General features: G+C 43.5%; 1 protein-coding gene across 2 annotated transcripts in view; it reads left to right on the top strand.

Annotated features, from left to right (window-relative positions):
• Window positions 1-26,199, top strand: part of LOC145399073 (protein phosphatase 1 regulatory subunit 14B) — a 273,182-nt gene that overhangs the window by 77,940 nt on the left and 169,043 nt on the right. The window lies entirely within an intron of this gene.

Here is a 26,199-nt window from a genome sequence, read left to right as displayed (position 1 = left end):
CACACACACACACACACACACACACACACACACACACACACACACACACACACACGCACGCACGCACGCACGCACGCACGCACGCACGCACGCACGCACGCACGCACGCACGCACACACACACACACACACACACACACACACACACACACACACACACACACACACACACACACACACACACACACACACACACACACACACACACACACACACACACACACACACACACACACCGTGTCTCATGTTACGCACACTATCCCTTCTCACCCACTCTTCCCGCATTACCCAGCCGAGCGGCCTTCAAATTATCCGATCCATTTGTACACCAGGCCAATTCCTAAACACGCCCGCTGGTCTCTCAAAGCCTTCGTAATCGCCCCCACGTCCCAGCTTCATTACCCGGAGCCCCGCTGACGTTCCCCCATAAATAGCACAATGGAGCGAAGCACACAAGTGGAAAATGCGTGCGTGAAAGGCCTGGGAGTAGTGGCGGGAGAGGGTCACTGAGTAGAGGATTGATCAGGCGTGCTATTGTCTGTGCACGATCAAGGACAAATGTTCGGATACTGTTCCATTGCTTCTACTTATACGTAGGGCAAGTCTTGTTGTCCCCCCCCCCCCATATCATATCAAAGTAAATTATATATAGACACAGAAACATACCAACCCTCTCTTAGCGTTGGAGTATTATTTTGTCAGCAGAGGAAAGCGAGAAGCAGAAATGGTGAAATGCTCGCTACTTATTGGCCCAGCTGCACATTTGCTTTTCCGCTACATCTGTTCGTATCATGACTCATGTGTGTAACTCTTTTCCATTTTCTGCATCTGTTTTAGCTCACACCTGTCAGAACACCTGCTCTTTCCAGAATTAGCTAATAATTGTGAGTGGTAAAATGACAGAAAAGGGGTTATGTGGGGAACACGTTTGGATGGTGATGATGATGGTGGTCGTGGTGGTGATAGTGATGGTGGTCGTGGTGATGGTGGTGATAGTGATGGTGGTCGTGGTGATGGTGGTGATAGTGATGGTGGTGGTGGAATTTCTGCTTTTGTTTTTATCTCCCTGAACAATTGCCTCGCCCACCCCTGCTAACACCGATTCATGTGTGCTGGATCTCTTGTCTGTGTTGTATCTCTGTATCGGCTTTTCTTCCACAACTGGTGCTGCCATTACTGGTCCCGGCTGGATTTGCCTCACTGCATGTTTTCCTCTACACCTGCTCGTCCTTTCCACACATGCTCGTCCATTTCGTACCTGCTCGTCCTTTCCACACATGCTCGTCCATTTCGTACCTGCTCGTCCTTTCCACACATGCTCGTCCATTTCGTACCTGCTCGTCCTTTCCACACCTGCTCGCCCTCTCCACACCTGCACTTTTTACTTCACGTTTCCCCTCCACATTTTTTATGATTCCGATTCTAAGCATAGTCTTAACAGTCTACTCTCTGAGGCCCAGCATTCCTTGTGCCACATATTTACCTCCGCCAAGGAAGTTGTAGGAGGTTATGTATTCACCTATGTTTATCCGTTTGTCCACACGATATCTTCAAAGGTTCTCAATGAATTTCAATGAAATTTTTTTGACGGGTGGGCCATGGGCCAAGAAAGAATTGATTTAATTTTGGGGCTGTTCTGAATCTGGATCCAGATCCTATGTATCCCGCACAATATAAGTTCTCAATGAAATTCAATGAAATTTTTTTAAAGGGTGGACCATTGGCCAAGAGAGAATTGGTGGCGGAGGTATGCGCTCTCTGAGTGCTTTCTAGCTGCACATGTCACGGCCAGTCTCATATGTATATTTACGTTTGCTCTTAATCTTTCTCAGACTGAATTATCGATGAAGATCTACGCTGCACTCCATTGGAACCTGTTGCTCTCGATACACGTCCCACTCCTCTCCGTACCTCTTACTTGTCTCCCAGCATCTTTTTTCTCCACACCTCTTACTTATCTCTCAACACCCTTTACTCTTCTCTCAACACCCTTTACTCTTCTGTCCACACCTCTTACTCATCTCTTAGCACCATTTATGCTTCTCTTCACATTATTTATTTATCTCACAGCATGTTTTACTCTTTTCTCCACATCTCTTAACTATCTCTCAACGCCTTTTTTTTCTCCACACCTCATCCTCTTTTCTCCACATCACTCACTCTTCCCTATATACGTGTTAACTCCTTTATCTATGCCATGCCACTCCACACCTGTCAACCTCCTCTCTACGTCTGTCATGCTACTCTCCACACCTGCCAGATTCCTTTCTACACCTGATATGCCACCCTCCACACCTGCTGCATTGCCCTCCTCATTAACCACACCTGCATCACACTTAACACATGCCGCCTCCACGTATTTCACACTCTTCTCTGCATCGCCTGTTTCCTCACCTTCCTCCACAATTACCCTGTCTCCCTCCACACCTGACAACACCCTCCACACATCTGCCACACCTCCCTCATCATATTCCACATCGTTTTCCCTCTCTCAACACCTGATTTCACAAATTTCTCCCTCCCTCTCTGCCATACCTCCCTCTCCACACACCTACCACTCCTTTCTCCGCAACATTCCTCCATCTCCACACATCTGTCACAGCCCCCTCCCTCTCTCTTTCTACACCTCCCCCTCCATATTACCCCTCCCACACCTGTCAGCGCGGGAGCCAACAATCAAATGAAACGTCAGGCGCGTGAATGTGCAATTTTTGTGATGGAGAAATTTAGTGTGTGTGTGTGTGTGTGTGTGTGTGTGTGTGTGTGCGTAGGTAAAAGTGTATTTGTATATCATCTGGTGTGTCAGTATGTGTGCGTCATTCCGTGTACATGCGTTTAGTCAGCGCGTAATTAGTTTGTTTGCGCATGGTTGTGTGTGAACGACGGTGTGTGTATGATTGTGTGTATATGTATGTATGCTGTGTATGTGAGTCTGTGTGTAGGTGGGAGATACGTATATCCAAGTGTATACATTTTAGCATGTAGTCGGGAATTTATTATTTATCGTAAAATAGTACCAATAGGAAATTTGGTTAGCACATCCATCTGGCAACTGAAAGGACCAGAGATCGTGTTCCGTGCCGGTCAGACTCTTAGATAAAGCTTGTTTCCTTCTGTCCACTTATTGGGACGACTGGGGACCTAGTCTGAGATGCACAGACACACATACAATCATTTCCCTGTCGCAACCCAGGTTTTGGATTGCAGGAAAGACAAGGAGGCTGCCTATTCTTCCCCTATCCTATATTCTAACTTTATTAATAAATCTTAGTTGCGAGACGAAATTTTAGTGGAGGTTAGTTTCTCCAGGAAGGTCTGGGAGAGAGAGAGAGAGAAAAAAATCTTCCCTTGTGTAGGTCGTCCTATAAAAAAACAAATCTAAATTACAACAGAAAATTGATCATAAATTTAGTTGATTTTCCCGTGTCAGGATTTTGAGCGGATTTTTATTTATTTTATTTTATCATTATTATTATTATTATTATTATTTTTTTTTTTTTTTTGGGGGGGGGGGGATTTTCCCGTGTCAGGATTTTGAGCGGATTTTTTATTTTTTTATTTTTTTGGAGGGGATGGGGTTGGGACTCAGCATAAAATTATCTGATTGACTCTCGTGCAGTCAGTAGGCATACATGTAAGCCATTTTCTTCCTTTAGGAAATTTTTATATACCGTGTATGGTAAAATAGTGCTGTAAGGGAATTTATGTACGTCGGAAAACAGTGTAGTGAAGAGATATAGATAGATAAAAGATAGATAAGTAGGTAGGTAGATAGATAGATAGATATTTAGGTAGGTAGATAGATTGACAGATAGATAGATGAATGTAGGAAAATAGTCTATCGGCATGTCAGTTTGCGTCGCTGCGTTAATTGGCATATTTCGCCAGTTAAACAAAATTTTTAGACATGCCGTAATTCCTGACTGCTGCTCTAATTAATACACCTACACCTGTCCTGCATACAGTATACCTGAGTGGGTGTGTGGATTGCGGCTGTGTGGATTTTTACTTATGTATTCATTTCAGTTTTGATCGATTTTTTATTTGTTCCTATAAACTGAGGTACCATTCATAGGCTGTTACCATTCACTTCCTGCCATCCATTACCTCATCAGCACATCATTACCACTACCATAACCATACATTTCACCAGGGCTAGTGTTATAGTACTTGTTCTCCCTACCATACCATAATCATTCAGATCACCAGGGCTTGTGTTATGGTACATGTTCTCCCCACCATACCATAACCATTCAGATCGCCAGGGCTAGTGTCATGGTACTTGTTCTCCCTACCATACCATAACCATACATCTCACCAGGTACCTCTTAGCACTACCATCGACGTCCAGTTTCTAATGCAAGGATTAACCAATACTCCCAGACCCTCATGAATGCAACAGGTTAATATTGGAGCTGTCTTCCTTCGTCTGTATTTCCCTCTGCCTATGACCTCCTGTGTTTTCAACCTAGTGTGTCCAAACATCTCTAAATGAACGGTTCTTGAATTAGATTTTTTTTTTTTTTAATTAAGGGGAAAAAATCTTGTTAGTTCCTTTGGTTTATTTTCCATGCATAAAAAAAATAAAATTACCACAGTCAGTCATGGTCCTCGCTCTTGTCACTTTCTCATCTTGCCACTTCACCTCTAACTCTGACGCTCCATTTAAGGTTCACTTTTAGACCGGACTTTTAACTTGAAGGGAGAGTACCGTATTACATTGAAAAATACCTTCCCCTATGCTAGCAAAGTACGAATTGGAAAAGGGTGTCCGTAGTGAGAGGTGAATCGTTGGAATGGCTGTGTTTGTCTGTATATGTCACAAGTCTGTAGACACATTCGTAAGCATATGCGAGGACACACTATCGGCACCCACATTAAATGCCCGCCACGACTTGTGTTTCGAGTTTTAGGCTTGTATTTTTGGCAGTTAAGCAAGCTCCCTAATACCTCTTCCTTACCGATTTATTTTTGGATACGGCTGGCTAATATCGTTTTGTATGTTATTTATGCAGAGTATGGTGATATTTTTTAAGTATCACAAAAGAGGACGGCAAGGTGTAATAAGCAAAGTAAATCACTTAGGAACACGTGTTAGGGACCTTCCTTAACCGATGAGAATAAGGATCCAAGTCAAAAGATAAACGCAGAACGCAAGACGAACACCCAACCACCGGGCCGCTGCAGCTCCACCCCAGGCTGCTCCACCACTGCGCGGTCTCCCACAAACACCACCTGTGCGACCACCATAACTACCCCCACTGCATCTACCACACAGTCGAATCACAACTATCAACATCACTATCACCACCACCAGCAGCTGTCTCCACCACTTACGGTAGTCATACTTCTCCACCGCTACACTTTTCATCATCATCATCATCGTCATCATCACCGTAATCATCCTTCTCCCCATCTAAAGCTTGAGTGAGGCTGGAACGAGAAACAAAAGAGTATAAAGTAGTAGAAAAGTGCTTAGTGAATTGGGCCACACACTCATCCACACATCATTCAAGCTTCTGGAATCCTGGCTTCACCTCACAATCCTAAACAATAATCCTCACAGTATTTGCCTTCACCGTAACCACAGCAACATTTTTTTTTATTATTTTATCATTAAACACTTTACTACGGTGACTTTATTATATTGAACTGGCTTACTGTGGACGATTTTATTCATCTCAGGATTGACCTCGTATATTAAATTTGACCTCCGTTGACCCCTAACTACAGTGGTGATAAAAACTGATTTTCTTTGTGATGAGACTCAGTAAGGACCTCTCGTAATGAAGGTGTTAATTACCTCTTATAACCTTTCCCAAACCCCCCTCCCCCATCACCACCACCACCACCACCACCACCACCGCCACCACCACCAGACCATCACCACCACCGCCTCCACCGCCACCACCACCAGACCATCACCACCACCGCCACCACCACCACCACCACCACCACCAGACCATCACCACCACCACCACCACCACCACCACCACCAGACCATCACCACCACCGCCACCACCGGATGTCTTTACCATCTTATACTTCCTCCTTGTGATCATTTTCTCCATTATCTCCACCATCACCACCATCTCCTCCACCACCCCATCTGTCTTCATTTACCCTCTCCACCATCACCACCACATATCTTCACCCTTAGATCCACCACCACCACCACCATCTCCATCAAAACCTCCACCATCTCCATCCAAACTCCCACCACCATCACCACCACCTATCTTCACCCTTAGATCCACCACCACAACCATCATCTCCATCTAAACCTCCACCATCTCCATTTAAACCTCCACCATCTCCATCCAAACCCCCACCACCTCCACCACCATGACTTGCTGGTTTTCCACACACGTGCCAAGGAATTTGTCAGGAAACTCCCACTTTGTTCGCTCTTCACCGCTCACTTTTTTTTCTCTCTCTTTTTTCTTTCTTTCTTTTATATTTCTTTCTTTTTTTATGATGATTCCATTCTTCCGTCATTTAGGTTAACTGTGAGAGTCAGGGATCGGGGTTTTGTGATTCTCTCTCTCTCTCTCTCACAACACACACACACACGTCATCTGCTCCGTGCATTTCCCATCTACTTTCACGTTCACATTCTTCCTCTTACACTTTCCTCCAGTCTCTCTTCTCTTTATCTCTCCTCACTATCTCTCCTCCTTTGTCCCTCCTTCCTCTTGTCTCTTCTTCCCAAACTTCTTCTTAAACCTCCTCTTCTTCCACCTTCTCTCACTGGTATTCTGTTTTATCTCACCCCTACTTCCCCCTCCTCTTCCCTCCTTGTTCCTCTCTCTCTCTGTCTCCTTACCTCTCTTGCTCTCTTGCCTCGCCCATTTCAGCCTCCTTATTTCTCCTTATTTTCACTTCATGCCCTTTACTGTCTTGTTTTGTCTTTCCTTTTTTTTTTTTTTTTTTTTTTTTTTTTTTTTTTACCTTCATCTCTGTGTCGTCTCCTCCTGTTCCTTTTTATATCGTTACCCCTTTCCTCGTCCTCCTCTCTCTCTTTTTAACATCTCAACAGACCCCTTTCCCTTTCTCCCATCCCATTTCCCTATTCTCTCACTTCTTGTACGTTGGGAAGCATCATGTCCCTTTACCTTCCCTTTGTCACTTTCACTCCCTTTCCTCACACACCCAACACACCCTCTCTCTTTCACGTACCCCCTTCCCCTCTCCCTTTCCCCTCTTCTTTTTCCCTCTCCCTTTTCTCTCTCCCTTTTCCCTTTTCCTTTTCCCTCCCCATATATCCCGTTCACTCCTTTTCCTCACACCCTACTTCCCCCTCCTCTTCCCTCTCCTTGTTCCTCTCTCTCTCTCTCTCTCTCTCTCTCTCTCTCTCTCTCTCTCTCTCTCTCTCAACATTTCCCTTCCTCTCTCCCTTTACTCCAGCCCACCTCACTTTACTTTCCTTTACGTCCTCAACACACCCAGTCCCTTTCCCCTCTACTTTTATCCCTTTCCCCCTTCCCCCACGCCGTCAGGCACACCCTCTGCGTAACTTCAGTCTGTCTCGTGCACTTTTTATCTCCCATTCCCTTCATCACCCTTAAGGTCTGTGTGTCTATGTAACTCTTTAAGCTCTTCTCTCTGCTGTCACCCTTCACTTCCCACCCCTTATTCTCTTCTCCCTTTCTACTGTCACCCTTCACTTCCCTCCCCTTATTCTCTTCTCCCTTTCTACTGTTACCTTTCACTTCCCACCCCTTATTCTCTTCTCCCTTTCCCTTTTTCCTCTTGCCTCTCCGTCTCCTCTTCTCAGTTTATCCATCATAACTTTTTCAAGGCCGACGTATCGCTTGAGGAACACTGGTTGGAGGACGAGCCTTTATTAACTCCATCAGACCGAGGACTTTTTTCGTTTACTGTATTCTTTCAACCTCCAGACTATTTTACTCATCTTAGAAGGTAGTTTGATACTGGAGGGGTTAGAGGTACCTTTCATTAACCCTCTCAGTACGAGAGGCTTTTTCCGAGCTGCTTGAAATTGTCTGGGGGGAGCAGGGATAAGCTTATGTAAGACGTCATGGTGCAGAAATGGCTGAGGGACAAGGATTTGCTCTCAGTATTTTTCTTTTTTCTAACAACACACACTTCTCATCTTCCCAGAACCCATTTTCCCCCCTCCGCTGTCCCTTCGTCCCTCCACACTCCCCCATCCTTCCTCTCTCCCCCGTCCATGCTCTTTCCTCCCCATCTCTACCATTCTCCCATCCATCTCCAACTTCTTCCTTTCCTTCCTCCAACTCATACCAACTCCTCCCCTTCATCTCGCAGTTTTTCTCCTTCTCCCCCCATCCCTCTCCCCTCCCCCAACCTCCTACTCTCTCTCTCCCTCCCCACCCCCTTCTCTCTCCCCTCTCCCCCTCCACGTCAATGGGTCCCTCTCCTCTCTTAGTTTCTCTCCGGCGTCCCACTCTCACAGTCTCCTATATTTATGTACTCGGGTCTCTTCTCCTCCTTCCCTTCCTTCACCTTCCATTTTCCTGCTTCCTTTTACCCTCCCTTCCGTTCTTAATATTTTCAGTCGCTTCCTCTTTATCCTTCTTGTTTTAACTTTATTTATTTATTTATTTATTTTTATTGCGTGTTGGCATCTCACTCTTGTTTCTTCCTACTTTACCTCTTCCGTTTGTCAGTCATTTTCTGCCTTTTCTTTCTCCTTTTTTTTTTTTTTTTTTTTTTTTTCTACTACCTCCTCGATCATCTTCATCTTTACTTTTCTTCCTTTCATCTTACCTCCTTCTTGATCTCTTGCATCCTTCTTTTTCTTTTCCTTCTTTCGTTTTATTATTCCTGTTCGTCCCCCCTTACTTTACTCCTTCACAATCCTTCCCACTTCTCGTCCTTTCCCTTTCCTTCTCCCCTCCCCTCCCCTCCCTTCTCACCTCCCTTTCCTTCCGCCTCACTTTTCTTTTCCCTCCTTCCTTTTCCCTGCCACATTTCTCCTCAGCCCCTCTTTTCCTCTCCTTTCCTTTTTCGTTTCCTCTCCTCCATTCCTTAGCCCTTCTCTTTCCTCTCCCTCTCCATTTTCTCCTCATTTTCTTTCCCTTGTTTCATATTGTGTCCTTCCCCTCCATCCCTTCGTCTCTTCTCCGTGCCTCCACCTTCTCTCCTTTCCCTTCGTTCTTTCTCTTTTTCTCCTTTTCTCCCTCCTTTCTCTTTCACCCTTTCCTCATCTGCCCCCTTTTCTCTTCCCATTCACCTCTTCTCTTTCCTTCCACCTCTTCTCCTCCCCTCCACATCTTTGCTTTCCCTCCACCTTTTCTGTTCCCATCTACCTCTTCTCTTCCCCTCTACCTCTTCCCTACCCACCCTGTCCCATCTCCTTGCCTCTGTCTTAACAGTGTCTCAAGTGAACTCAGACATTCCTCGCCTCATTCCACCAGGCTTTACTTCCCTAGCCTCTCTCCCTTCGCATTCCTCCCTTTCTTTACCGCCATCTTCCTCATTTCATCTCCCAGTCTTGCGTCTCCAGCCTCTCTCATCTCGCCTCTCTGTCTTTCTCTCTCTTTTTCAGTCTCACCTTCTCTTCCTCATTATTCACCTCCTTTCTTCTTCAGTGTTTCCTTTTCCCCTTGTATTTTCCGTGTCCCATTTTCCTCTTCTTTCTCGAGTATCTGTCTGATTTTGACTCATCTCGCCTCTCTGTCTTCTTCCTTCTTCGTAGTCTCTGCCTCGTCTTCCTTCTAGTTTCCTCTTAGTTATTGACTTCTTTCTTTCTCCTTCCTTCCTGTCTTCCCCACTGTCTCTAAAATATCCTCTGATTCTTACCTTTCCAAGCTCTTTAGTCTCATATCATGGCCTTTCCTTCTCATTCGCAGTCTTTCCCTCTGTTTTTCATTCTGTTACTCTCCCTTCTTTTGGCCTCATCCTCTCTTCTCTCCCTTTCCTTCTCTATCATATACTTTTATATTATCATTTCGTTTTACTGCCCTTCCATCTCGCTTGCCAGTCTCACCTATCCCTCTTTCTCTCTTTCTCATTTTCTGTTTTTTTCTCTTGTCTCACCATTTCCTTCTCTCTTCTTACCTTTTCCTTTTCTCTTCTTACCCTTTTCCCTTTTCCTTCTCCTTTCTCACCTTTACCTTCTCTCTTCCCATCTTTTCCTTCTCTCCTCCTAATTTTTTTCCTTTTCTCTTCCTACATTTTCTTACTCTTCTTGTCTTTTCATTCTCCTTACCTTTTTCCTTCTCTCTTCTTCCCTTTTCCTTCTCTTTTCTCACCTTTTCCTTCTCTCCTGAAATTTTCCTTCTCTTTTCTCGTCTTTTCCTTTTCTCGTCCTACCTCTTCCTTCTCCCTTCTTACATTTTCTTACCCTCTTCTTTCATTTTTTTTTCTCCTTGCCTTTTCCTTCTCTCTTACCTTGTCCTCCTTTTTTTTTTTTTTTCCGCCATTGTAACCCTGATTTATCCGTCTCAAAACTGTCCTATCTCTAGCATTCATTCATCCTCTTCCAGCAAGTTTCCTCTCTCTCTCTCTCTCTCTCTCTCTCTCTCTCTTTCATTCCTTGTCTCCTCTTCCTCTCATCTTCGTGCCCATCCGTTTCATTTCTCTTCATCTATTCATCTTCCTCATTTGTAACCACCTCTCTCCTTCTCTGTTTCCTCTCTTCTTTTCCTTCCCTCTTCTCCTCTTCGTCCTCATCTTCTCCTCTCCTCTTCTGCCTCCTCTCATTTCTTGTTCTTTTCATCCATTCCTCCCCTCTCCTCCTTCTTTCCCTCCTTTCTTCTTGCGTTCCTCGTTGTCGCTTTCATTATTCCAGCCAGGCATGTCTTTCCTTTTCACATCATTTCGTCTGTTTCCTTCTCCTCTCTACTTACCTCCTTCCCCCCCCCTTTCTCTTCTTTTCCCCATTTTCCCATCTCCCTTCCTCTTCATTTCCTCCTCTTCCTCTCTCCCTTGCTCCACTCTTCTGTCCTTCCGTCCTTACCTCTCTCCACCTTTCCCCCCTCATTTTCTCTTTTCTTCTCCTCCTCCCTTCTTCTCTTCCCGTCCTCTTCTCCTCCTTTCCTCTTCCCATCTTCTTTTCCTTTCCTCTTCTCTTCCTCTCTCCCTTTCTCTTCATCGCGGCGAGCCAAGTTCTATCCTCACATCTATTTTTTCTTATCTCCTTATTTTATGTCTCCTCACCCTTCTTCATCCCTTCTTTTCCTCTCGTTTCCTCCCTTCCTCTTCTTTTCCCCTTCTCCCATCACATCTTTTCCATTCTTATCTCCATATCTATCTCCTCTTCCCCTCTTCCTTCCTCCTTTCATCTTCTTCCATTCTTCTCCTCCTCTCTTCTACTCTCCTTTCTTCGTCTTTTTCTCCTCTTTCTTCCTCTTCTTTTCCTCCTCCTTGTTCCTTTTCTGTTACTCCTCTTTCTTCCTCCTCTTTTCCTCTCTTCCTCTTCTTTATCTCTCCTTTCCTCTCCTCCCATTCTCCTAATCTTTCCTCTTCTCTCTTCCCTCTCTTCTTTGTCCCCTCTTTCCTCTCTCTCTTTCCTTCCTCATTTCCTCCTCTTCTTTTTCCCTCTCCGTCACCAGCCCTGCCGCCCATGTCCTTCTTGTCTTTCCCCATCTTTTCACCGTCTCCTTGGTTTCTATTCCTGCCCTCGAGGTCTCATTCATAGCCATAATGAAATTTCTTCTCCATTGAGTCTCTCTCTTGCAATATTTTCCTGATTTCATTTTCCTTTTGCTCTGTTTCGCTTCCAAAATACCATCTTTTTGTGCTAACCCCTTTTGCCCGAGAATATATATATATATATATATTTTGTCTATCTTTCTTATTTTATTTTTCTTTGAATTTTCTTTTTGTTCATTTTTCGTTTTTTTTCTATTCTCGTTTTCCCCTTTGTCATTTTTTTCTTTTCCATTTCGTTTGTTCGTTTCCATTCTTTTTTCTTATTTTTCTTTTTTCTTTTTTTCGTTATTTTTCGCTTTTTGATTGTTTTTTCGTTTTTGTCTTGTTTCTTTTTTTTGTTTATTTTTTTCGTTTTTCTGTTCGTTTTTTTTTTCTTTTTTTCCTTCTTTTCGTTCTTTTCTTTTCGTTTTTCCTTTCTTTTTCGTTTTCTTTTTTTCTTTTTGTACCACCTGAGTTTTTTTTTCTATGGGAAGGAATTTAAGGACGTTTTTTCTCCCCCCCTTCATTACGAGAGGTCCTCTCCCCCAAAAAAATTAACCCTCTCATGGCGGGGACAACTCTAGTATTCCATTCTAGCCAGACGATTTTATTCAGCTGAGAGTGGGCCATAGGATCCCGAGAGCGTGAAAAGAATATCGTGGAGAGAGAGAGAGAGAGAGAGAGAGAGAGAGAGAGGGTGGGGGAATACGAGAAAGGTAAGGGAAGAATAGAGAAGATGAGAGCAAGGGGAGAAAAGGGGGAGAAACAAGAGGGGGAGGGAAGAAAAAGAGAGTGGAGAAGTTAGAGAAAGAGGAAAGAGACAAGTAAAGCAACTGGACATCAGAATAAAGCAAGAAAGGCGTCATCGTAGTGAAGGGGTGTAGTATTTTGCCCAGTCTTCATCCATCTTACAAGACTCTCTCTCTCTCTCTCTCTCTCTCTCTCTCTCTCTCTCTCTCTCTCTCTCTCATGTTTTGTCATACATTACGAGCTCCCTAGCACCATATTCTAAGTGATTTATTTTGCATATTACACTGTACTGTCCCATTCTGTGTCATATAAATCCTTCAGGCATCACCATACTCTGCATAAATAACGTAGAAAAGGATATTACCCGAGCATATCCAAAAATAAATCGCTAAGGAAGAGGTGTTAGGGAGCTTCCTTACCCGACGAGAATTCGGACTCTTTATGTCTCCTCGTCATTTTATTTCACCCATTTTTCTTTTTTTTTTTATCACTCAAGTTTTCCCTTCCTATTATTCCATTTCTATCACAGTATAGTCTCCCCTTTTCCCCCTTTTCTTTCCATTTTTTATTGTAATCTTTCCCACTCACCCCTTTTTTTTTAACCTCTTTCCACTCTTTTTCCCCTTTCTATATTTTTTCTGTCACGTCTTTCCCTCGTCTCCCCTCACTCTGTCCTCGCTTTCTCCATCACTTAAGTTTACCTCTTTTATTGCCTTTTAAATGACACACTCCTTCCATTTTCATTTATCTTCTCAGTTCTCCATAATTCTTCTTATATTTCCTTATTCCATGTTTCTCTTTGATTTTTATTTCTTATTTTTCTGTATTTCTTCTTACATCCCCTTATATCTTGAAGTCTAATTATGTCTTCTTATTTCGCCTTATTACTTTTTATTTCTTATATCTCCATATTTCTTATTTCTCCTTACATCTGACACCTTACTGCTTCATATTTCTTCTTATTACTTCTTATTTCTCCTTATTTCTTCGTATTTCTTCTTATATCTGTCTCCTTATTTCTCATTACCTCTTATTTCTTATTTCACATTACCTTTTTTCTCATTTTTGGTCTTTTTTTATTTTTCGTATTTCTTATGTCATTGCATTTTATTTCTCCTTTTTATTTTTTATTTTTTTATTTTTTTTCGTTTTTCTTATTTCTCAGTTTCTTATTTTTTATTAGTCCTTATGCCTTTATTTCTCCTTGTTTCTTCTCTCTCCTTATTTCTCATTTTGTCGTATATCTCCTTATTTCACCTTATTTCCCCACATTTCGTATTTATCCCCATTTGCCATTTCTTACTTCTTTTTCCTTATGACTCAACATCTTTACGTCTTTATAACTCGACTTCCTCATGTCTTTCATCACCAGACTTTTTCCTCTGCCATTGCTTTTTTATTACAGTGTCCCCTTTTCCTTTCTCTCATTGAGGTTTAACATTATGCTTTCCTTTCACTTTCTTCCTCCCTCATTCTGATATTCCTCTTGCTTAAGTTAGAAGGATTACATAGGAAATAGATGACATAAGGGGCTGTATTCTAGTATTAGGAGGGTCACTATTTTATTTTTACCCTAACTTGGCCTATAATTGCCCTCTCTCCTTCTTGAATGCTGAACTGTAACGATAGATTAACACACATATGATGCTAGTCACGAAGAAGTGCTATGAAGAGGGCGTAGAGCTGTAGTAGTCTTTCTGCAATTTAGCTACGTGAAATTAGTTGCAAAAGGACGAAAATCTTGGCCAAGTTAGTATAAAAGGAGTGTAACACCACTTTCCTATCGATTTATTTCAGATTCTGCTCCGTTAGTGTATTCTTGTGTGTTATTCAATCAGTCTGTGTCGATACGAAGAAGCTGCAAGAAGCAAAACAGAGGATGTTAATGGATAGCATGAAAAATAAATCGTTAAGAAAGAGGAGTTAGGGAGCCTTCCTACCCGACAAGAATACGGATCGAGGTTTACTGAACTGCTAAAGAAGGAAAGTAATTCCGACAAAAATCTGTCCAACATATGTAAAAAAAAAATAATAATAATAATAACTGGACAACACTCAGAGCGCATACCTCTGCCAATGCCATTGCCATTAAAAAGGATCCGGATTCGAATCCTGATCCCCCCTAGAATTTTATCAGTTCTTTCTTTACATGTCCCACCTTTCCAGAAAATTTCATTGAAATTAATTGAAAACATTTGGATATATTGTGCGGGATACCCCTGATCCGGATACGGATCCGCCGCAAAATTTGATTATTTCTTCCTTGGCCCATGGCCCACTCTTCCACAAAATTTCATCAAAATCCGTTTATAACTTTTTGAGTAAACCAGGATCTGGATCCCTCCCAAAATTTAATTAATTCTTTCTTGGTCCATGGCCCACCTTTCCACAAAATTTCATTGAAATTAATAGAGAAGTTTTGGAGATATAGTGCGGGATACTCCGGATCCGGATCCGGCCCAAAATTCAATCATTTCTTCCATGGACCATGGCTCACCCTTTCCACAAAATTTCATCAATATCCGTTCATAACTTTTTGAGTAATCCTGATAACAGACAGACAAACCAACACGGGTTAAAACATACCCTCCTTGGCGGAGGTTATAACACCTTGATTGGAAGAAAGAAAACGTGGATTTTTAAAAATATATATCGGTTTGTTTTCCTGTCGATACCTCTCTGACTTTCTCTCCTTATTTTCCTGTCTCCCTTTCCCTCCTGTTTTTTCCAGGATTTTTCATTGTTCATTATTACGGTGCCTCCTACCTCCTCTCCTTCCTTCCTTCCTTCCTTCTCTTCCTCCTTCTCTTTTCTCCTCCTCCCCTCCCCCTAAGCTCCTTACCGCCCCTCTTCTCCTCCCACCCTCAACCACTACCGCTAACACTTCACTTTTCCAAACATTTCCCCTTAAGACCTTCGCGTTTCTTTATGTTATTTGGAAGGTATGCTTGATAGATAGATAGAGATAGATACACACACACACACACACACACACACACACACACACACACACACACACACACACTGTAGCCTGTATAGATGCCCCAGTTTCATTAGGCCACGTGTGCCATAGATATTTCACTTTGTTCATCCCATCCACAGCCACTGCCTCTTCCACGTAACATGTGAGCCGATGTTCCGGGAAGGGGAGGGGAGAGGGAGGGAAGGAAGGAGAGGGGAAAGAGGGGAGGAAACGGAGAGATAAGGGAGAGGGAGCTGGGAGGAGTGGAGGAGGAGGGAATTGGGTGAGGAGGGGAGAGAAAAAAAGAGTGGATGGAGGGAGATGGGCGGAGAGGTGTGTGGTGAAAGAGGAAGGGGAGGGAGAGAGAGCAGGGAGGAGAGGAGGAGGAGGAGGGGATGGGGCGGGGGGAGTGCCAGATTGGGGAGAGGAAGGGTGGAGTGGGGAGTGGATGGTTGGGGAGGTAAGAGGAGGATCTACGAGTTAATATGGGAAGGGGAGAGGAATAGGGGGATTTAGAGAGGGGGGAGGGAGTAATACACGAGTTAATAATGGAGGAGAGAGATGGGAGATGAGAATGAGAGAAATGAAGGGAGAGGAAGACAGAGAAGGCAGTATGGAGGGAGGGAGATTGAGAAAGAAAAGAGGGGAGAGGGGACAAGATAAATGAGGTAATATAGGTAGGAAAGAGGAAATGAGGGGACTTAGGGAGAAAAAAATGGAGGGGAGGGGAGAGAAGGGTTGGGAGGAAAGGAGAGGGATGAGAGGGGAGGAAGAGGAGGAGAGGTGAAGAGAGAAAGGAAGAGGAGAAGGGAAGAAAATGGAAAGGGAGGGAAGAACAGGAGAGGAGAGGCAGAGAGTGGAGGGAACGAGGAGAAAAGGAGGGGAAGGAGAGAAGGGGATGTGAGAAGAGCGAAACGGAGGGGAGAGGAGAGACAGAGAGGGGAGGAGGGGAGAGGAGGGAATGGGAAGGGAGAAAAGAAAGTTACACAGACAGACACTAGCAAAGTTTACCTAGACATTACCTTGGCGAGAGGTGATTAGGCCATAATTATTGTATAGACAGGTGTTGAAGTTTGAGAGAGAGAGAGAGAGAGAAAGGGGGGGGGCAGAAAATAGAAGAGAAATGTGAGGGAAGGGCAGGGGAGAAGCAAAAGAGGAAGGAAAAAAAAGGGGAAATAAAAGAGAAAATTAGAGGAAGAGGGGAAAGGGGAAGAAAAGGAAGAGGACTGAAGAGGAATTCGAGGGAAGACGAAGGTAAGTGGAGAAGAGGGAAGGACAAGCCGAGAGGATGGAAGAGGAATGAGGGGAACTTAATGATGACGGATTGTGGTGAGGGGAAAGAAGGGTCCAATGCGGTAGAGGGGATTCTGGGAAAAGGGATAGAAGAGGATGAGTGGGATAGGATGTGTGTGTGTGTGTGTGTGTGTGTGTGTGTGTGTGTGTGAGAGAGAGAGAGAGAGAGAGAGAGAGAGAGAGAGAGAGAGAAGGGGGGGAGTTACGGACCAAAGTGAAAATAATGTACTAAATTAATGACGTTAAGGGAAAAAAGGTGGAAATAAAGGAGGAGGGAGAGGGTAATTGAGAGTGTGGATGGGACTCCTTACTGCAGAGAGGGATAGGGTTGGAGTGGGGTGGAGAGGGAGTGGGGAGATAAGAGGGAGTGGGGAGGGAGTGAGGAGTGAAGAGAGCAAGGAGATGTGGAGAGGAAGCGAGGAGTTAAAGGAGAGAGTGAGAAGTGAACATTAACGAATTGAGAAAGAGAGACAGAGACAGACACACACACACACACACACACACACACACACACACACACACACACACACACACACACACACACACACACACACACACACACACACGCGGACGGACAGAGACAGGTAGGGGTAAAGGGACAGAATATGCTGGAAAATATATGGAAAAGTGAGCAGATTGAGAGAGAGGGTTAAAATTAATGTTAAAAAATTGAATTAAAAAGATGTATTAAAGAGGAGAAAGAGAAACAGAGAGAGGGGGAAAAGTGAGAGAATTTGAAGAGGGATAGAGAGAGAGGGACTAAATAAACTGGAAATAAGAGAGAAAATGAGAAAATTGAAAGATAGCGTTGAACAGAGAGAGATAAAAGAGAAAGAAGCATATTAACCCTTTGACTGAGTACTGTTCCCCCATGAAGAAAAAAAATTAGCAGATATTAACCAAAATAATAAATAAATAAATAAACGAAATATCAGAGTTGTAGTAATTATTTCATTATATTTAGCTTTTCCTTCCTAAAAATTGTCTGTATTTAGTGAGAAATAAAGAGTCCAGGTTAGAAGGGTTTTAGAGAGAGAGAGGGAGAGAGAGAGAGAGAGGGAGGGAGGGATGAGAGATAGAGGGAAGCTGAATAGACTGCAAATATAAATGTTGGAAGATAGAGACGAGATGAATAGGATGGGATAAATGGAGAGAGAGAGAGAGAGAGAGAGTTGAAAGTGAGCGAGTTGGACCAGCAGTAAAGGAGAACTGAATGGCCAGGCGAGAAGATTGAGAGAGAGAGAGAGAGAGAGAGAGAGAGAGAGAGAGAGAGAGAGAGAGAGAGAGAGAGACTAGGAGGTGAATAGGCCGAGGGAGGTAATAAAATTGAATTGGGGGGGCGGCGGACCCCCTCCCTCCAGGCCTGTTGAGGGGGCATTGTTTTATATCCGGAAAGGTCAGGTCCCGCAGCGGAACGGGGGAGTGGACCTTTTTTCATTTTTGTTTTGTTTTGTTTGATTCTCTCTCTCTCTCTCACACACACACACACACACACACACACACACACACACACACACACACACACACACACACACACACACACACACACACACACACACACACACACACACACACACACTAAATATAACTGTACCGGAATTCCCCTTATAATTATGCAGCATCACCTGAAAACAGATCTAGCTAAATGCCCTTGCTAACACTCTTTATCGAGGGATCCCCAGGCGGTCGGTATTAGCGCCATTGGGGTGACGGGCATGGTGTATGGTGCCTCTGGTGGCTCATGGGTGAACTATAGGGGGAGGGGGAGAGAGAGAGAGAGAGTTCAGAGTGATGGCTTCTCTTTGTTGTGTATTTATGCTTCTACCAGACGATTTTATTCAGCGTAGAGGAACCCCCTGGTAGCGAAGGGGTTAAAGGAAGCTGTATGTAACCCTTCCGGTTCGAAAATTCTGTGTTCAGGAAATAATATCGCCAGGAGAGAGCAAGAAAGAAATGGCACCCTCGGACTGAATGGGTATAAATGATGTCATGCAAAATGGTGATCGCTCCGGAAGAGACTGATAACTCTTACCTTTGACGTAATTACAGGTGTTAATTTTACGTTTTAATTTACTTATCTCTTCTACGTATACAGACTCGTAATTATTATCTCTCGTATTAAGATTCATCCTTTTTTAATTTCATATAGCTATTAAGGTACAATTTTTTTTTTTTGTATTATGTATAGTCACAAAAATAAAATAAAATTGAGAGGTTTGTGTTTTTGTCATGGGTGAGGGTGACTGGTGACGTGTATCCCACCTGAGGGAGTGAGGGCAGGTGCATACGTGGCCAGTGTACAGGTGTTGTGGTGAGAGGGGGGAGGGGGAAGGGAGTGTGGAAGGGTATCGAGTGGTTGAGGACAGGGAGGAGTGGAGAGGGGAGTGTGAAGTTGATGTGGAGAGGGAGGGGAGAGTGGGTGGAGTGAAGACGGGGAGGCGAAGTGGCGTGGAGTGAAGGTGGAGGGATGGAGAGGGAGGGGAAGGTGGAAAAAAGTTGCCTGAAGTGGAGAGGGTGTTGGGGGAGAGGGGAGCATGGAGTATGGCGGGGGGGGGGGGGATGGAGAGGTTAGGGATTACATAGGATTACATAGGAAAGCAAACAGCAACAGACCTTATGGTCCTTTCGAGGCTGCTTGTTAGAGAAAACTATGACTACGAGATATAACTCTAACTACAAGATCTAACTCTACATGTTGAAGGATAAGGATAGTAAAGCAAGAAGGCTCCCCCCACCACCAAACCTTCTAAGAAAAAGTGAGAAAAAACACCATGCAGCATGGAAAAACTGACATGGAAATTTCATAGGAAAAACTGGAAAGGAAAAGTCACATTCTATAATACTTTGTCTATAAGCTACCCGACTGAGTAACCTGAAAGAGAAAGTAATCAAATCAACTAATAGTTACGGCATGACATTATAAATCGGTACATTGAGTTTATGGGAAGTCTGTGGACATAACGTGGAAACTACACGCTGCACAGTGTGGATAAGTGAAGATGGAGTGGTGAGGGTTTGGGAATGAGAGAATGACTAAGCCTTGGGAAGAGAATTACGTACATACACATACTTTACGGTCCCTGTGGGGTCACGTGGCCCCATATACATAGTCCCTATTCACAGAAGTAAAAGACAAGGATAGTAAAGTAGAAGGGAGGGGATGAGAGGCGGGTAGAGCAGACGTGGGAGAGGTAAGGTGGGAGTTAAGGACTGGGGAGAATACAGGAAAATAAACAATAATTCGCCCATCTTAACTTGGCTTTCTTTTTTACAATGTTGCAGCTCATTTTCCGTTGTCCAGTTGCAGAATTTGATAGTACCGCGGCTTTACGTCCTTTCCGTTGCACTTTTCCGTGACTAGCGCCATATTCTAGTGTTAATCGTTTGTTACTGCTCAACATTCAAGATGGAGAGATGGCAGTTTAAGGCTAAGTTACGTGGCCAGAGGGGAAAAGGGATTTGTGATGGGGAAGAGAGAGAGAGAGAGAGAGAGAGAGAGAGAGATGAATTATAGAATGGACAGATGAGAAAGTGGGGGGCTGAGGCATGACTAGAAAGGAAATAGTAGAGGTGATGGGATAGGAGAGAAGTGTGAAGGTGGAGTGAGAGGAAGGATGTTAGGAATGCAAGAAAGGAAGAGAATGAAGATGAATCGAGGAGTGGAATGAGGAGGAGGACGTGGCAGGAGAGAGAGAGAGTGAGAGGGTGAATACGGTACGTAATTAGGTAAATGTATCGTCAGAAACAGAGTTTATGAAAAAAAGAAAAAGAGGAAAAAAAAAGAAGAAGCTTGTGTTGAAGAAAGTGACGTGGAACAAGAAGAGCAAGGCGTCTTAATAATGAATGAGGAAGGTTGAGCGAGGGGAGAAAGAGAGAGAGGAGGGGATGTAAGACAGGGGGGAGGAACGAGAAAGGACATGATGGGGATGGGGGAAGATTGAAGAGGAAATATTTGGGTAGAAATTGTAAAAAATAATATGAAAGTAACATAGATGAAAGAGGGCAGTTGAATAAGTAAGAGGAAAATATGGGCAAGTATAACCAAGGAAAGCTGAAGAAAATTATTAAACAGAGGAAAATGCACAAAATTACGAAGAGAAGAGGAGACAGAAAGAGACAGACGTAGAGAGGAAGGAGGCTAACAGAATTAAACAGAGTAAAAAACAGGGTTTTATGAAGAGAGGAGGAGACAGAATGAAACAGATATAGAGAGAAACAGGGACTAACAAGCGTATAAAGATGAAGGAAATTTGTGTAAGTGGGTAAGCAGGATATTACATAAAGAAGAAGAGACGGAAAGAGAGGATCCTAGACAAAGCAGACTTAGAGAGAAACAAGGACAGAGAAGCGGAAAGGGAGAAATATAAGAAAAATTGTAGGAAAGAGTAAATAGCACAGAACATTCAAAGAAAACTTTAAGAGAATTTGATAACCAGGCAGACACAAAGAAAAAGAGAGACTGAGAAAGAAGACGTAATTGAAATGGAGAGGTTGAAGAATGAGTGGAGAGGGAAGAGGGGGAAATGGAGGGAAGGGGAGAGGGGAGGGGTGAGAGGGAGGAGAAGAGGGGACGGTGAGAGAGGTAGGAAGAGGTAGAAAGAAGCCGGGAGGAAGGCGGGGCAGTGGAGGGGGGTAAAGGAGAGGAGAAGAGGGAAGCACAGGTGTTGCTGCAGGTGTTATGATGCCAAGGACAGAGGAGGTGGAGAGAGAGAGAGGGGGGGGAGAGAGAGAGAGAGAGAGAGAGGGGAAGGAGAAGGGGAGGGAAGGTCGAGGAGGGATATAGAGACCTTGAAGAGATGAGACGAGGCAGAGACATTATAAGCAGATGGAAGGAAGGAGATACGAAGTGAAAACAAAGAGAAGAGGGAAGAATGAAGAAGGGAAAAGGCAGGTAAAGAAAAAGGAAGAAGTAAAATGAACGGATAGAGTGAGAGGAGAATGGAAAAGGGAAGTGGTAGTTGCAGGAAGAGGAAGGAAGAGGTTGCACAGAAAGAACAAAGGCAAGTAAAGGGAAGAAGTGGAGTCGAAGATGATAAAAAAAAAAGATACTTGAGGGGAAGGAAACTGTTTAGGTGGGAGAATGCAAGGAAAGAAGAGGGACTGGCGAAGGGAAGGGAAAGGGAAGGGTTAGGAATGTAGATGATGGAAGGGCAGGCATAACATAAATGTAAGAGAAGGGGAAGAACGGAAAGGGAATGAGAGAGGAAAGGCAGGAGAAGGAAACGAGATGGGTTACAGAGGAGGGAGGAGGAAAGAGACTGGCAAAACAGAGGGAGGGGAAGAAAGGAGAGGGAAACAGAGGAGAGAGGTAAGGAGTGTAGAGAGTGATACGGGGTATAGGGCAGAAAGGGGAAGAAGGATGGGTGTAAACGAGGGAGGGAGCAAAGGTGTAGTGAAGAGAGAGAGGTGAGGGGTGTGAGGGACAGAGGGGTACGGAGCATACAGAACAGAAGGATGAGGGATGTAGAGGAAGGTGAGAAGGGAGAGTCAGATATCAGGGTGCGGGATGTAGGGGAGGGAGGGAAGGATGAGATGGAAGGCAGAGGAAGTGGAAGGGTGTAATGGAGGAAGGGGTGAGGGAGGGGAAGGACAGCCGTAGCATACCTGTCAGCGCGAGGAACCAACACCTGCACGCCGCCGATTCAAGGGAATGGACTCGCCTCAGGTAAAGAGGACAGGTGCATCAGGAGACAGGCGGCACGTGGACAGATGTGGAAGATTGACCTTTGAACTGATAGAAATAAAGGATAGAATGATAGATAACAACGTCTAGTTTAACAGGAAGCGCGATAAATATAAGGAGGGTTTGTGGTTTAAGAAGATAGACATGTGTAGAAGATTAACATTAAAACTGATGTACGTAAAGGATAGATAGAACAAATAGACTGACAAGATGCTAATGAAGAGGAAGGCTTGTGCTTTAAGATGTTAGACAGGTGTAGGAGACTTACCTTTAAATGGATATAGGTTGACGAGGTGATAGATATTAGTGGACAGGTTAACAAAGACGATAAAGGTAAAAATGAGACAGGTGCATGGCGAGGCCGAGGGCAGGTGAGGGTGATCCACAGGTGTACGAGGCTCACCAGTAAGTAGATGTAAGTTGGAGAAATGATAGATATTAGAGGACAGAAAAATCGATCAGGGTAAAGAACATAATCAAGGTAAATTATCAGGTATAGATGACAGGTGCATTAAGATAGTGAACAGATACGAGAGACTAACCTGTAAATAGATTCAAGTTTAAGAACTGGTGGATCTTAGTCGATAAATTATTAGACAGCTTGATAGATATACTGCAACACTCTGAAGAAATGAAGTGCGTGGAGGTACACCTGTTTCCATTTTAATTAACAGGTGTGTATAGAGAGAGATTAACAAAAGCATAAATGGTTGTACTTAAAGACACCTCTGTCAGTGAAGAGGTTAATGAAGGCTCTATATAACCCCATCTGATCGAAATACCTCTCCTAAGCTGAATGTAATCGTTTGGAGATAGCAAGAATAAGGAAAGAGAGAGAGAGGGGGGGAATCTAGAAATAGCTCCAAGTATGATGGAAAGAGCCCACCAGTGTCTGCTAAAGGGGTATGACCAGAGAGAGAGTGTGTGGCGAGTCAGTTCAGTCGCAGATTTTCACTAACCCCTTCACCTCCAGAACGTCATTTATATTTTGTTTTATGGGAGCTGCGGTGGCTCGGTGGTTAGCGTGCTTGTCTCGTGACGTATGTTCCCCATGTCCTGGGTTCGAGCCCTTTCGTAGCGGACATTTAAAGTGTATGGTGATAGTATTGTCATGAAAATGCTTGAATATGCTTGCTGCTTGTCGGTTCTAGAGATTACATACTTCAAACTCTGACAAATTCTGGCAAATTCTGGCACACGAATTACACTTCCAGAACACTTCCACTTTCACATGCGCCACTCTTCCTACAAATCTCTTTCCCAGTCGTACCTCGCTAGCATGGGGTAAGGTTAACTCTGGCCGTCACTCTCCCCCCGAGGACAGTATATTTTAGTCATGTTAGGATTAGTTTGCTGATATTAAAGGGATTAATGAGGGTTAAATCTAATCCACCCCGCCTCCCCCTTCCCCCCCATTTCGAAAAATCTATCCCATAGTAAATTAAATCTGGAAATAGATAGATAGATAATAGATAATCGAATTGAAGGGGTTTTACATGCCAGCCAACGAGGCCTTCACTCCTCCGTTCCCCGCCACAACAGTCACCTTTAGTGTTGACGTTGGTGGGCCCGAACCATTAACAGAAGTAGGACTCTTGGTAAAACAGTTACCATGGCGACTTGACTGCACTCCATACCTCCCCAGTGAAAGATTGCTGTGTGTGTGTGTGTGTGTGTGTGTGTGTGTGTGTGTGTGTGTGTGTGTGTGTGTGTGTGTGTGTGTGTGTGATGGAAACAAAGCAACTACGGAGGCAACTAGAGGAGGAAAATGAACAGAGCTGACGTGATGAAGGAGAATGGGAGACCGGCCCAGAAGGAGACGTGTAGACCTGCTGTAGTTAACCTTTGACCCCTAAGACTTTATTGTTGCTTTATTCTTACTACCACCAGACGGTTTTATGCAGAACGGGAAAGCCTTCTAACTGCGGAAAAGAAATTGGAAGCTTTATATAACCACTGAGTACCCCTTACGCTGAATAAAATCGTCTGATTGTACCCTGAAGCAGTTCGTGACGCGGCTGGGGTAAACCGGGTAGTAATGAACAGATCTTGAATTCGGCTGTCTTGTTTTTGTTTTTCCTTGGAGGGAACAATCTTAGGGACTACAGGCCTTTGGTTCCTTCTTCCTTGCGTAAAAGAAAAGTAGCTCGACCTCGTATCATATTTGCGAACTTATTATACTTAAAGTGTATATATATTTCTTTTTCCTTTTTTTAGTACTTTTTCTTTCATTCATACAGCTGCCAAAAAATCTTCACAACCAACCACAATGCGAGTAAAAAAAAAAAAAGAATGATAAAGAAAGAAGAAAATATAGAGACTAACAGACCCGATGGTGAATAGGTGATGACTGAGAACAAAAATACTGATAGATAAACCGATAGACTGGAATGAAATATTGATAGATAAATGGATAGACCAAAAGGACAGGCAGTAGAACACATACACCTCCCACACAACATAGAGTACAGTAGAAAGTTAATAATTCTGCCTTGTCCTTCATTTTATTTTCATCCTCAATCTTTTCATTTTGGTGCCACAGGAACATCCCAGAAAATTTTAACATAAGCCTGCCGTTATTATTATTATTATTATTATTATTATTATTATTATTATTATTATTACTATTGTTGTTTTATTATTATTACTATTGTTATTATTTTTATTTTTGTTATTATTATTATTATTACTACTACTATTATTATTATTATTATTTGTGATCCGGTGGGTGCTAAAAATATAACCCGCTTGCCGTCCTCCTCCCTGGTACAAGTAATAGATAGAAGCTGATTGAGATAGATGTAAGACAGACGCAGACGGAAATAGATGAGAGAGATGAGGGGTCGAATTCGTAAACTTTCGTGCATCTAAGTTAGGCAAAAGGTGATTAAATATTCATGCTTTTATTTTCGCTCATACAACCATTATACACTTTTCCAAAAAAAAAAAATAATAATAATAATAATAATAACGTGAAAATTACAACTCCGCGATAAGATTCATGATGATATTCGCTGCTATGGAGACTACTTTTTTTTTTTTTTTTTTTTTAATAGAAAATGGTAAACCCCTTGAAACCGATGACATTTTAATTCTATCTTCAGACGATTTTTTTTTTTTTTTTATGGGGAGATATTTTTCTAACTAGTAGGGTTACATACAGCATTCATTTATTTAACATTTATTTATTTCTTAACTTGTCGGTGGCTCTCCTGAAAATCGTCTGTGAATAAAGTACAGTAATTCGCGATGGGAGTAAGGGAGTTAAGATGCTTTATAACTGCTGCCTGTGATGGGAGTTAAGATGCTTTATAAATGTTACCTGTGATGGGAGTTAAGATGCTTTATAACTGCTACCTGTGATGGGAGCTAAGATGCTTTATAATTTCTGCATGTGATGGCTGACGTGGGGGAGATGGACGGATGGACAGATAGATAGGAAGAGGCTGTTAGCAGATAGCAGACAGGTTCATGTGTGAATTGACAGGACCAGCATATAACCTCCCTTCCATTCACACCTCCTCCTTTCTCCCTTCCTTCACCTCACCTGTCTCACTCCTTCCCCCTCCCTTCACTTTCTCTCCTCCCTTCATTTTCCTTCCTTCACTTCCTTTCATATGTCTCATTCACCCTTTCCTTCACTTTGTCTCCTCCCTCCCTTCCTTCCACATTCATACCTCCTCCTCCTTATCCTCACCCCCTTCCTTCACCTCCCTTCACCTGCATGTCTCACTCCTCCTCCCCTTGACTTTCCCTCCTCCTTTCCTCCTCCCCTTCCTTCAGTTTCCTTCCTTTCTCGCGTCACTTTCTTTCCTTTCTCCTTCATATTCCTTCCTTCTTTCCTCCACCTGTCTCACTTTCCCACCTCCCTCCCTCTTTCTTTCCCTTCA

Source organism: Coenobita brevimanus, chromosome 47 (assembly GCF_032717465.1).
Source record: "Coenobita brevimanus isolate Jiangsu-jjx chromosome 47, ASM3271746v2, whole genome shotgun sequence".
Lineage (NCBI taxonomy): Eukaryota > Metazoa > Arthropoda > Malacostraca > Decapoda > Coenobitidae > Coenobita > Coenobita brevimanus.
This window is presented reverse-complemented; position numbering and strand designations above follow the sequence as displayed.